Source organism: Pezoporus occidentalis, unplaced genomic scaffold (genome assembly GCF_034315485.1).
Source record: "Pezoporus occidentalis ecotype Australia unplaced genomic scaffold, CSIRO_AGI_Poc_V1 ctg198, whole genome shotgun sequence".
In the NCBI taxonomy this organism is placed as follows: Eukaryota; Metazoa; Chordata; class Aves; order Psittaciformes; family Psittacidae; genus Pezoporus; species Pezoporus occidentalis.
Genome location: NW_026913833.1, coordinates 225,381 through 239,763, shown reverse-complemented (window position 1 = coordinate 239,763; position 14,383 = coordinate 225,381). Strand labels below are relative to the sequence as shown.

Here is a 14,383-nt window from a genome sequence, read left to right as displayed (position 1 = left end):
TGTCGCTGCCATAAGGTTTTCTGACTGGGATAGAAACTTCCCCCCCCCCCCCCCCTTATTATTATTTATTTGTAGACTTGCTGGTGTCAGCGAAGTCATTTGTAAAAGCAAAATAAACCAAAGTGAAAGAGAAAGGGAAACTGTAACAAATAAAAGGGCTAAGAAAACAAATGAATGCAAAAACCTTTTGACATGTTTAAAGGAAAATCTATATGTATTTGCCCCACTCCTAAACTTGCAGGCTTGCTGTTTCAAGCCAGCAGACAGCTCCGAAGCGCAGCACACAGACCCAAGCCAGCTGTTTACTTTTCAAAGCCCGTGGTGGTTTCTGCCTTGATAAACTATATAACCTCACAGACACAGAAGGGATTTTAGCTATGCCAGACCTCATTGCTCTGTCCTGGTCTCTTTATGCACTGTCGTAGAATAAAAATGATCCTAACACAAACCCTGAGATAACATCTCGCTCCAGAAAGGACATCTTTGTAGATAGTTCCTGAGTTAGTGCCAACAAGGATTTCTGCTTTTTTTTGCCCATTCATCTTTTCAAAGTTTTGCTATAAATACAGCCAAAATTGCTCAGGAGTAATCAGAAATGACCAAAATATGACCCACAAGTATGGCTGTTAAGGGAGAGACACCTATGCCACCACACCTGGGTGACACTCACGGGCACCGGCATCTCTCTTGCTCCCATGGTACAAACATTGCCTTTTGCAAGGGAAATAGAAAGCAGCAGGATGTATTTTATCAAAGGAGCAGCAGAAAGATGACTTTCTCGCCCACCTCATAATTTACATCGAATCAAGAATGATTTGGGTTGGAAGAGACCCTAAAGCTCATCCCGTTCCAACCCCCTGCCACAGTCAGGGACACCTATTATTGCTGTTTAAAAGTAAATATGCTGCGAAGGGGCTTTTAAGTTCTGCACTTTATGCCTTTTATGCTGTTTAGAGAGCCCTGTGTTTTCCTCTGCTGGAAGCAGTTCCATTTGCTAGCGAGTGCAACACTTTAATATTTCTCATGCTACACCTCACTTATTTCTTTCCTTTTATGCAATAAAGTGTGTATTGGCACTTGGACCCCTTTATAACTTCGTGCTGGGAACTCCCATGGAAACAGGGATAGGAGACGCACTGCAGCGACGGGACGGACTTCCCAGCATTTAGCTCGGGAAAGAGTGAACCCTTTGGGAACAGCTCCCGAACCGACAGTGCCTGCGTTGTCCTTGTCCCCCTGTGCCCCCGGACACGGCACAAAGCCGGTTGGGTGCCCGGGGCCGGTGGGTGGGTGGGTGGGTGCGTGGGGCCGGCAGCAGCCCCGGCTCCCAGCCGCGCTCTGCCCGTCCCGGGCTCCGGCAGCGCGTTTGCAAGTTCAAGTTCAGGTTTAAGCGGCGTAAAACGCTCCTCGGGAGCCTGCAGCCAGCCCTCATTTACATGTGATCCCTCTGAACCTCGCCTGCGCCAGCGCTCCCTGTTTCCAGGGCCCGCCGAAGGAATGTTTTACAGTTAGAGCCCGCAGTGCTTTCTCAGGCATTTTAGACCCAGAGGCCCAAGTTTCAAGCTGCAGCATTAAAAGTTTCCACAGAGCTACTGCAGAGAGGAGGGGGAGGAGGGAAATGAGGAGAACAATATCGTCTTAATTGTCTCTATATAGCTCCACAGTTAAAGTATTACTTTTTAAAGGGACATAATTTATTCTGGAGGCACGGTGTTATAACAACCAGTACATACTTTCACCGCGGCGTAACCCACTCTATTCTTCATTGTGCTTTCCGGTTTTGTTGCTTTTGCAGAACTCCTTGTTACCCAGTCCCCTGCACTGTACTTCCAGTTTTATTCAATTGAAGCCAGTTCCTGCACTCCTCGGGTGAGCAAAACTCCCCTGAAGCCTCAGGAGTTTTGCCTGCACCAGGACTGCAAAAATAATCTCCCCGCAACCACCGTTCCCCCCCCCACGTTTCTCTACTTTTATTGCTTCAGACAATCAGGGAAAGTCATCCAAAGAAAACCAACCCCCAGCCAGGGCCTCCCAAGCTCCGTTTGCAGCGAGACAGCCTGAGCACACACACACACACATGCACGGAGACACACGTACACACACGCTCGGGGGTTCACCCCTGGGATTCTCCTTCCCCATCCCATGCTGACGGGAAGCAATGGAGCGACTGGAGCTATGTGAGGGGCCCACGGGGCTGAAGGGTCCCAGTGGGATGGGATCCTGCAGAGGTTCTGCCTCTCTGAGGAGTTTGGGGTGCAAAAGGTAGTTTTTAGCTGCTTTTCTTGACTGTTCTGAGTACACAGTGCAAGAGGAAAGTGAGCAGAGATAATAATGGGGACTGGAGGGCAGAGCTAGTGCTCCCTCCAAAATCCCCTCCTAAGCTGTGGGGTCTCTGCCCACATGGGATGTCTCTGGGTGAAGCAAACAAATGAGCAGCCCCATGGCTCCAGTGGGAGAGCAAGGCAGCACGCATGGCCTGATAAAGCAGGGCAAAAAAAAAGGGGGAATGGGTCAGCGGAGGCTGGGATGCACAGGTGAGGAATTGGGCTGGTGCAGATGGACAGAGGGACCAAGACAACAATGGGAGATGGGGACTCCCGGCCCGAGACAACAGCACATTTGCAGAAGTGGGCAGGAAGAAGTTGGAGTTTGGAGACTGCAACCAGGTTGGAAAAGACCTTTAAGATCATCAAGTCCAACTGTTACCCCAGGACTGCCACGTCCATCACTAAACCAGGTTACTAAGGGCCTCATCCACGTGATAACGAATCAGTTCAGCAGTGAACCCCCCTGAAAGAAAGCCAAGAGGGCACTGAGCTGAACAAAAACCCCTCCTGAACATAAGAACTTTCAATGTCTGCATTTTACCAAATGCATTGCACCTTGCTAAACTGAACAAACTGCTCTAAGAAAGGTAGAAGGCGGGGGACCCTCAGCCCCTGGAGCGTGCAGCATGGGGATTGATGATGGGACTTCTCCCGTTGCACCATGGGGAGTCCCCAGACAGGGATGTGGTGGTTGATGACTCCCATTCAGGTCCATAATGGCCACTGGGGTCGGAATGATCCAGGAGATGGGTGACTGGGGCAAGGAAAAGCCACCCCAGACATTGGAGGTAGCCAGCTCCCTGATGGATAAATGGGAGAAGCCTTCACAGCACATGATCTGCCTTTGGATGAGGAGGGACGTATTAGACATGGCTGGCTAAAGGGAGCCTGGGTCTTGGCCTAGCTTGGAGTGATTTTCACACATATTATGAGATGCCAGTGAAAGTCCTGGTGGAGTGTAAAGTCATTAAATGAGATGAAATTAAACAATTTAGTTATTTCTGCTTCATCATATTTGTGCAGTATGGCAGGCAGAATGAATTACTACTAATGATCAAATTTAGTAATACTAATTAAACTATCTCAATTTAATTAATACTAACAGAGAAAACAGACAAAATTGCTACTGTAAACCTTGAACTCAAAATCAAAAGGTGCCTCTTCGCTTTTATGAGCCCCTGAATGTGAGGCTTTCCTCTGAAAATAGGCTGTGTAGAAGTGGCTCTTTGTACTCAGTAAGTAAGCTGCTCCATTGTATGGAGAATTACAGCTCTCTCCCGTTTCTTCTCTCCCCCCTTTTTTCTAGATGTTACTAGTTTTACTCCTTCTATTCCTGAAAAGCCTCTAGGAGAAGAATCTGAACTTTGCTTTGACTCATGCAACATCAAGGGGACGGATAAAGCAGTTCCCACTACTGGGATAAATTCTGCCCTTGTTACTACTGTCAGGAAGACAAGTTTATAAGGATCCTGTGGAGCCTCCATTGCTGGGAATGAACCAGATGGAACATAACCTGGCCTACACTTTCAGATTTAGCCTACAGGACCAGCAAACTGGGAAAACCCCTAAACTAAACCTATCTCTGCATCAAGGAAGATTGCTTTGGAGTCACTGAGAGATAATACCTGTAGCCACAAAATAGAAACTCTAGATGATGACCTCACTGTAAGCCCTCCCCATCAAGAAAATGTGAATTTCAACCTTTTTCTTTGAAAAGACTAGGTTTGGTTTACTGTGCATAGATACAAGCAAGATACAAGCATAACTAAAGGAAATACTATTGTATTTCTAAAACAAACTCCTGCTGATACCAAATCTTCCATCTCCTGCTCTCATCGACTTCAGTAAATGCACAGTCGGGTCCTATAGCAGAGATTCACAGACACAGTTTTAACCCAAAACACTAAAAGAAAGTCCTTAAAAAAAAAGGAGAAGAGCAAACGAACATAATGTGTAAAAGTGTTCCTGCGAAATCTCAAATCGCATTGTTTGGCACATGTAAGGATGAAAAACCCAACCCCACATCCAAATTCCATACCTAACTTTGTCCCTTTTTTTTAAGATTATGTCTTTTCTGTTGTCATATTTAAAAAGATGTAGTTACAGCAAAAGCACAAAAGTTGTATGAGGCTGCTCCAAGCAATGCAGAAATTACTCTGTTCTGCCTCAAAAGGGGCTACATTTTACTGGTAGTCATTTTTGTTACTCATAGCTCAAAATTACATTTCATTGGCTTCTGCAATGTGTTTAGCTGCACCTCTTCGTGTGCAACAACTAGTATTTGTCTAGACGAGGTGTGAGTTGGGTCATGAAAGCGAATATGCCTGAAAATATTATGATTATAGTGTCAGTACTGTTTTCAAAATTGAGTATTAATAACCAAAGTAACTAAAGTCTATGTAGTTTTAAGCCTATAAGATGTGTTCATGTTTAGCCTCTTGATTTTTGTTAGATCTTTTTAATTTAATCCTAGTTTTGGATTACTTTTCCAGTTCCACCTCTGTTCAAGCACAATAAAACCAAACACCTAAATCAAGATGATATCTTTGGTTGTTCTGAACTAAAACAGGTAAAGATTGAAAGCTACAACTTGGTGTGCTGTCAGTGACCCTCACTAAAAACAGATCCCTTTGTTAAATTTAAAATATAAACAGGTATTAACAAAATTGAAGTCATTTTGATGCCTTTGGGGGATTTTGAAGCTCCGATCCTTCCCCTGTATGCTATTTATTTCTGTAGTACAGTCCTGCACTAGGGAAAGAGATGCTCTTTTTCTCAGGAACATGAAATCTGCTGCAATCTGGGGAGTCCTTCTCCATTAAGAAATGGCTTCTCATCTTTTGGTCCCTTCTTATCAAATGTAGCCTTAAGTTCAGAGCAAGACAGTCTATTCTTCAAGGTGTTCACCTCTGGAGCTTATTTATTCCTTGACCTCCGTGTTAGGGCCATTAAGCAAAGGTGATTCTTAGAACAGAGGTAGCTTAATGCCTGTCCACTGGGAAGGATGTAGGGACTGTGGCCTTTCATTTTTGACCTTCACTGTAGATTGTGGTCCTAATCCTTTGATTGCAGAATTGTTAAAACGTATATATGGCAGTTGGCAAAAATCTTAATGTTCCAGTAAATGCAAAAGCCATAAATTCAGCTGCTGACCTTTTCCATCCAGGTCACACGTGACACCTACTGGAGTTTGTCAGGCTGTGTGGAATTTATGGAGCTCATCTAGGTATGAGCTGTGAAAGCTGAACTTTCATGAAATGTCTTTCAAAGGCACTTCCAAAACCCTTGTAAAAAGTCAGCATGTCTTTTGTTCTTTTAAGGGTATACATTCTGCACACATTTCCAAAGGTCTCCTTGTGCCATCCCTGAAGATCTTAAGCACTTGGAAAACTTCAGCCCTTCAACTGTTACTCTTCACAGAACAGAGAAATCAGGCCAGGCATGTAATTATTGTGATTACCAACTTCCAACAACCCCTTTCCAGGCCTACGGAATGCGCTGGATCTCTGCGCACTCCTTCGTTTCTCATGTGCATCTCTCTGCCCCTCTCTGAAATCGATGGTATCGATGGTGTATTGTCAGTCAGGGAAATGTGACTTGATAGTACCCTAAAGCAGTTGCAAAAGAAGGGAAGGAATACAAAACTACTCGGGTCCACACCGTGAGCGTGAGATCAATGTTTTCAATAATACGTTTGCCGCCGTGTAGCACCCTAACTGTCGCAATTAATAATGTAGAAGGAGCTGATTAACTTAAGTAAAGTGCTCTCCACTGTGTAAACACATAAAGATCTATAGGGCAAAAGAGGAAAGAATGAACAAAACGTCATTTTTATATTTTATGTGGACACATTCTTGCTTTCTATTCTGCTCTTGTAACAATTACTGTACTAGCCACTCTGACAGAGTCAATAAATCGATCTGGGACCTGATGCAGCAGCGAGGCAGACTAATCCAATACAGCATTATCTGCAGTGGAGGTTGGGGAGGGCGTGGGGTGGCCAGGAAATCGGCCAAGTCAAGTCAAAGCAGTAAGAGGCACATAACTATAATCTTGCCTTATGCTTGTTTGATTTGTGTGTGTACTTATGCCTGTGTCTATCTGCACAAACGTGCAGCTCTGCAGGAGGAAAGTGCTCTGCCATGCTGCATCTCCAAAGACCTTACAATACTCCAGTTGGTCACAGGACCCTATGGTTCAGTGTGCCTCAGCACCAACTCCGGTTTAATCGCACTGGCCCCAATTTAAAGATGTGATGACACTCTCCCCGACCACACCAAAGTCAATGTCTGCTCCCTGTCTTGACTGCACCCACCACAACAGCAAGACCTGCTGCTTGTCCATTGAAAAACAAATCTGGGGGTTCCCTTCTATAGACTCTATACCTGAACATAGGAACTGTCACTTTTGTCAGCTTAAATGGTCACTTGGGTCTGGTATTATGTCTCTTGACAGTGGCTGCACTCCTCTTGGGAGGAAGACGTAAGAATCCCTATAAAGGAGATGGACCAAAATGATTTGGCCTGAGGGGAAGCTTCTTCTCAGCCCCATGCAGTAAGTGGTAGGCCTTGTAAATCCATGTTAGCGGGGAATAGGAGATTGACAAAATAAAAATAAAAGAAAGTTTCCTGCTGAATGGAAAAAAGAAAACTGGTTTTTGGCAGAAGTTCTTCAAGAAGGAGAACATAGGCCATTGTTAGTATGAAGACTTTTCAATGAAAACACAGAAAATCATTGCCTTTTAGAGTAATTGTTTAGCTAAAGAAAGGTTACACAGCTTGTAGAGAATTTAGTAAGAAATTAAATCTCTCCAGCTCATTCATCATATTTCTGCATTTGCCAACTCTTCCCACCAGGCCCACGCTTACTTCTTCTCTCTCATCTCCCCCACTGTGGAGCATAAGTAATGGCCATAAAACCCACAGAAAGGGTTCCTTACGCACAGGCTTCCTGTTTATTGTAAGGAGAGGGGAAAAAATGCAATAACTTTAATTGCTTAGATCGGAAAATTCGTCTATGTCCATTGGAAGTAATTGTATGTAATATCTATTGGAAATAGGATGCTTAGTGTGAGATTCCACAAAAAAAAGTCTGAACTGCTCAGCAGAGCCTGCAAGGGGGAGGGAGAAAAAGCACAGGAAAAAGGATCCCCCCTGCTGAGGACTAACCCAGGCATTTCTGGATTGATTTGGCTCCAACCCACTTTGAAGCTAAGGCCACATGATGGTCCTGGGAAGTCTTCTATGAATCTTTACCTTTATAGTGCAATATGTGCTTTCTTCTTGAGGTCTACTGTTCACTGCTGCTTTTTAAGAGCTGATCTGAGAGTGAAATTTCATACTGCCCCTCTGTGCAAAAGCTCAATTAAACGGGCTTTGTGCGCTGAGCTGAGCAGGCAGTGATGGGAATGGGAGCTGGGGAGTGACCCTGATTTCTGGTCACCTTTGTATCTCCTCTCTGTGGAGCACACTCTGGACTGTCATTAGCAACTGTGATCAGAGCAGCACGTTCACATTCATGCTGCACTGGGAAAGTGTGGCTATGGAGCTATTATGTGATCAGGGACACATCAAGAGCGCCATGACTGCATGCGGGCTCTTTGCTCCCATCATGGTGGAACCACATCAATTTTAGTGCAGTGAAGGCTTCAGCCAACATTTGCTTGACTAATTTCAACCAAAGGGAAGAGTTTAGTATGCCCAAACACAAAGCAAAGGCAGGATCTGAAGCCTTCTTTCAGCTTCCCAATATCTGAGACCTGCTGATCCTCGACAGAGACACTGCATTTCTCTGCACACTCTCTAGACTTATTCTACACTTTTAGAGCTGTCACCAGGCCACCTTCAACATCAGACCATTATACTGCTTCCAGGGTGGAAGATGAAAGACAGCACCAACATTCAGATCACATATCAGTAGCTTAGTGCCACTGGTTCTGCAGCAAACCGCTTTTTGCTCACAGATCAAAACTTTCTGTCGGCATCATAGGGCTCAAGCCCACTAGAGCCCATCTAGTGGGCTCATCAGTGGCCTTCAGCCCAGGCAATTGCTATAGATTAAGTGGGCACATATGCAACTTTATCTTTTCACATGCTCAAATGTTTATTTTAAGGGTTCTGTTTCTGGTCTCTTGCTTTGGATCTCTCATTTTTTATGTGCATTGTAAATGTCTAGTGGGAAAGTCACCCATGAGGGTATAGGGCCCACATAGGCTCAGGAGCAACCTAAATTTCAGGTGGTCCTTTGGGTGACAGAGGAGAGCAACCCTCGCTTCCCACTGCTGATGTGGGAACCATTGCTGGGTTTGGAAGCAGAAAGATCCTTCTAGCTTCAGCAGCTCTAGGAAGTAGCAGTCCTACACCCCGAAACCAGCATTTTTATATCTAGTTTCTGTGCTTTACCTGAGGGAGATGTTATTCCTGCATGCAAACCTGCCACTAAGTTTGCTTCTATAGGCCGAAGGGCAGTCAAGTCTCTGCTTAGAATTGCTTTGCAGCTTGGGTTTCTTCCAAAGCCATGCATGCTGGCCTAGGGAGGTTACTTTATGGAATATGTAATTCTCAGGGGGCTGCACTGATTTAAACAAATACTTCCAAATTAGCCTTCTTCATCTTCATTCACGCTCAAACACAAGTGCACTCAGCCTCGAGGTTAAGTATTCTTACCCTGGGCAGGAACCTAAGCAATAAGTAGTGCTGACCTGCCTTATAAATAGTTCTGCTCAGAACCCCCAAAATAAAAGGCCTGATCTTGTTCCTGCAGCCTCTCATGTTCTCTGCACGTCCGCTGCCATGTACAAGCCACTTTTCCTGAGCACGAACTGCCACACGGCAGCAATACCAGGAAATCCTGACCTTATGCTTCCTCCCCGCGGGCCAGGAGGTGCTGCCTGTCTGAGCAGAGCAAGGCTGCAGTGCTGGGAAACACGAGAGAGAAGGGAGCTGAGGCAGAAAAGGACAGGCAGCTTGTGGTACCCATTAATAAAGCACATCCACATGAGCTGGGCGGGATCCTGGCAGCTCTGTGTCCCTTTCTGACAGTGCAAAGGGCAGGGCACTGTGGTGGGGGACCAGCGAGAAGCAGAAATGGAAAAGCCCTGTGAAGCGAGGCACGTGTTTTACTGGTCATAAGAAAAACTGTGTGCACTGGTTTCTTTCTTCCATAGGGTGGCAATGGAACCTGGGCACAAAGCAGCTACGCGGTTTCGGCAGCAGGAGTGATAGCTCTGGAGGAGCTGCATTAGCTTCCTGTGCAAGGTGCTGGCTTTGATCTATATGAATCCTGTGTGCTTTGGGGCCCTGCTACCTGCGAGACTGCTTCCCACTGCCCACTGCCTGCAGCCACGGTGAGGGGCATCACCTGCGCCATGCTCCTCCACATTCAGTGTCTGGGCAGCAGTGACTGGCTGTTATCACAGAAGGATCATCCAGTCTGGAATTTGCCTCCCTCCCTGGTCTGACAGAGCTCACATCTGCTAACCTACAGGACACAGCATCAAGCTCATTTTTTTTCCCCATGCCCTTTGTTTTAAAGTACTGCCAGTGAAAAACTGCAGGTTGCCCCTCGCTTTCTAAAAGGGTTGTGGGGAAGTAAAACAGCCTTTGACTTGTCTCTTTGAAAAGAAAGGGATTGTACGATTAGGTTTGTATTCGCACCTGAGGCATAAAGTGTTTTTTTAGAGATAAATAAAAGCCTAAAGAAACAGCTACAAAGATACTACTGTCTAATTCAGGAAAGGCAGAGAGCAGTAGCAGATCTAAAGAAGTTAGCGATTTCCTTATACCACATACATTTTGCTAAACTTTAGTAATTCTCCTCCAACTTACTATAGGGCAGCACTATTCTTTTATAGGTGTGTTTTGCAGTGTACGCTTTGTACCCGGCCTTTATCAGGCTGGTAGCAAGAGCACGGCTGTGATTCTGAGCTTCCTGGTTCCCATACATGTTTTGTTGCCTCGATAAGCTTGTTTGACTCTTGAGGTTTTTCTTAACATTTTATTGCACTGTGCTAGATAAGTTATGGCCCTTTTGTTTTAATTGTTTTGTGTTATAAAGGATGAACACTATCTAAAGCACCGCTGTAGCTGGATGGCTTTAGAGCCCTACCAGGGAAAGTGTGAAAGGACAAGACTTGGCTTGTTATCCATGATGTGACTGTAGAAAGGTTTTGTTGGAAGGGATCTTTAAGCTCATCCAGCTCCAGCCTCTGCCACAGGCAGGGACACCTTCCACTAAAGCAGCTTGCTCCAAGCCCCTGTGTCCAACCTGGCCTTGAACACTGCCAGGGATGGGGCAGCCACAGCTTCTCTGGGCACCCTGTGCCAGCGCCTCAGCACCCTCACAGGGAAGAGCTTCTGCTTAAGAGCTCATCTCAGTCTCCCCTCTGGCAGGTTAAAGCCATTCCCCTTGGCCTGTCCCTACAGGCCCTTGTAAACAGTCTATTTTAAAACAGAATTTTAGAATAGAGTTTTATCTTTTCCTAGAGAAAGACAAGGGAATAAATATTTGGGTTTGCACTACAACTAACTTTTAGAAAGTAACTGGGATGGATCTGAGATAAAGCATGATTACATCAGAGAGAGGGATTTTTTCCTGGTCAAGAGAGTGCATTATACACTTTCTCTCTTCAGCAGAGAAGAAACCCATTTAGTTTCTCACAGGTGGCAAAGCAGTTGATCCTCTGCCTGGCTGCTTGCACTGGGAGGCAGTTTCTGTGCATCCTCATAACCTTACTGTGTGAAGCACGTGGGCTCCTGGCAGGTAGGAGTGATTCGATGGAGCAGGCATGTGCTGCTCGGGAGCTGTTTTTAGCATCCAAAGTACAATTTCCAGGAAGATGTAGGGTAAGTAGGTGGCAAACAGGACACAGCCTAGTAAACAATGCTTAGTGCGAAGTGGTGCTGCAGCACTGAATACAGCACACTGATCCCTAAAGGAATTTTGTACTATAGAGCAAAGTGAGGGCATTAGAGATGCGCAAACACCGTTTAGAGGGGCGAGTGACAACGCAAACTCTGGTCACAAAGAACAGGCTGCTAGTTTAGTGTTACCAGCTGCACGCACTCTGAGCACATATCCTGTGTTTCACTATTACTTTTATCACTTGGTTAGGAAAAAAAAACCCCAGCCAAAACTGAGAACCCTTTATTCTTTATTAGTGTGGTTGCTACTGATAGGCTAGTCCCTAATTAATGTGATGGTACTTTCCCATTCCTCTGCTGCTCTCCTTATTAGAAGTCCTCGGCAATATGAGAGACTAAGTATCTATTACTTAGTCATGAGGTATCTAGACCAGCTTGCTTTTGAAACTAAAGACTGTGTACCCCAGGCATACTGTATTTCTGATTTGCATATGGAAAAGGCAGTTAAAAAGCTGATGCCCCCATATTGCTTGCGAGTCAAGTAGCAAAAGTAAATGATTTATCAAGCAAAGGTTACCACACCTGTGCCTTTTTGTCAACATAGACAGAGGATGCCAAGTCAAGTGCTTCTTCTAATAGCTCAAACAGGAATTTAGATTCAAATACCCCCCCAAGGCAGGACAATGATGTGGTGAGCCGCGGGAGTGGCAGAGTGATGGATGGGGTGAGCAGAGGCAGTGTATGAAAAACCAAACCAGCTAAACCAACACAAAGCCAACAGCCCTTTTGGGGCTTTTGCTACTGAATCAGAACTACTGACTTCAATCAGTTTATTTCCTGGTCTCTTCTGTCATGGAGTTGTCGTCCTGATTTGTTGACACAAGAAGGCAGCCTTTTTCTAAATAAAATGCTATAGAAATTCTATATAATTCCTTTAAGGGATTATATGTGAAGCAGTGTGACCTAAATCAGAACATGCTGCTAATGGAAATGTCTACTGCTAATTTTTATAATGTGCATTAAGAAAGGCATGTACTGGTTTTTGGTTGTTTAAAAACAGCCCAGGACAGAACGATTCTTGCTCAAACCCTGCCATGTACATTTGTCTGTGATTTTATTCCAGTGTTCAGTGAATGCCCATGTATGGGAAATGTGACTTCTGCTGAATGGCACTGTCACATCCCTGTGCACAGACTCAATTCTGCAGCATTTTAAGACTAATGATGATGATGTGTAACTAGTGCCTGCAGTCAGATGAGCTGCCAATTGGTAGAGAAAATCAGAACCACCAGGAAGCTGAGCATCATGTTTTCTTATAGCTTGTACCTGGGCTGCAGTAATAAAAAAGCAGAGGTTCAGAGAGAGTCTTCATTTTTATTTTGCTGTTTCAGCAGTAAAGAGTTGCTTAACCTTTATATTTAAACTTGACTTTCAGAAGCTCAGAGTGTTCACTGCTTCCTCCTGTCTAAGGGAGCTGTGTGGCCTGGCAGTTAGTGGTCCTCAGGACCCATTTCTTAGCCTGATTTTGAAGGTACTATAAAACTCCTGATGGAAAGCAGCCATCCCAGCTGCTTTTAATAACACAGTCCTATGAGTTTTTATATTTTCATTTTGAAAATATCCTAAATGATCGTCCTACACACTAATGCCCTGCAAAAAGAGTACAAAAGCATGTCTTTGTGTAGAGGAACGCTAAGTAAATCCCAAATCATTGCAGTTAAGTGTTTTTACCTCACTTCTCTGATTTAAAACACAGTCAACTTCAGAGTTGTTTCATGAATAAGTAGTGAGTTTCACTGATAAATTATATATTTAGTATCAAGTGGGTTGTGGTGGTGTAATGATGGATAGAAGCATGGAGATGCAGCTGGAGTCAGAGACTGGAAGTCAGTCTCCTTACCCACTGCAGCGTGCTTGACTTTAATTGAAAGCTGTGCTTGAGTATTGTTTTTCACTGTACAGCATTGTTATTCACTATGCTGCATTACATAGAAGCACTTAAGGTAAGGCTAGAGCACTTTAAAATGATTTAAGTCATAAATAAAGAGGATAAAAGTTTACAGTCAACAAACTTATCTGGGAAACCTAGGCTGCAGGATGCAAGTAGGTTTACAGTATTTTGGAGACTTAATACTGTTGTGCCTTACTACATAATCAATTTACCAACTAGGAGGTTTTCAAGCCTTCTGGAAAAGGTAAGTAGCATTCTCCAAAGGGTTTCAAGTTTCCTGAGCTATGAAGGAAAAGACCAAATGCTTAAGGACTTTAACAGTATATCTTAACATTCCTGCTTCCCGATTTCAGTGTATTGCTGTGTATTCCTGTTGTTTTCAAAACGACTGGAGAAATACAGTTAAAATGGGAAAGCGCACGAAAACTTGTCACGGACATGAAACAAATAAAGGAAGAGGCCTGAAAAGTGGGGTGCAGGCTGCATTTCGTTAAGGGATGAAACAAAAATCAGAACCTGATGGGTTAAAACCCTGCTCTGTGCTGCTGGTGTACTTTCTCTGACCCTATTTAATGCAGCGAGGGTTTGAGATTCGAGGTAGTTTAACCTGTGCTGTCGACAGAGCTATAAACTAAAGCCCCTAACAAATCGTACACAAAGAACAGATAGCAAGAAAACACATTGTGTTCCCAGGCATCTGGTTGCAGCCCTGTGAACTGAAAATCTTTGGGAATGAGTGACCTGTGTTTCATTGACAGCACAGGTGCTTAAGCCATCACAACGAGGAGTCTGTCTTCATGCGTATCCTGGACTGTGACATGGGAGAGCCATTAATCTGTACACTAATTATTCAGATGCAGGTAAGAACTTACAAGAGCCAAGAGCAATACTCCCCAGTTTCCTAATTATTTGAATTACCACTTTTTAGTCATCTCAACCAGCTCAGAACAAAATTACAAATACTTCTTGCTGTTGCCCTTTAACAGAACTGTAACAGAGTCGAGCAATCGGTTCAAACTACATGGTCCTGAAGCACTAGTCCTGCTCACTTCTTTATATCTTCTCCCCCATGATAACGTGATATTAAGCACAGACTTAATTTTTTCCACATCTGGCTCAAATTAGCTGCTAACAAAACTGCCAACAACTATTTTCTTAATCGACCCTGGGAATTTGATACAGCTTGGAAAAAAGGCACATTTAAACCTCGTCCTTCTCCTAAAGAAACACAAATGTTTACTTGA

At 44.4% G+C, this 14,383-nt stretch overlaps 1 protein-coding gene across 12 annotated transcripts in view; it reads right to left on the bottom strand.

Moving 5' to 3' along the window:
• NFIA (nuclear factor I A) overlaps positions 1 to 14,383 on the bottom strand; it is a 249,792-nt gene that overhangs the window by 15,142 nt on the left and 220,267 nt on the right. The gene's annotated exons all lie outside the window — the stretch shown is intronic.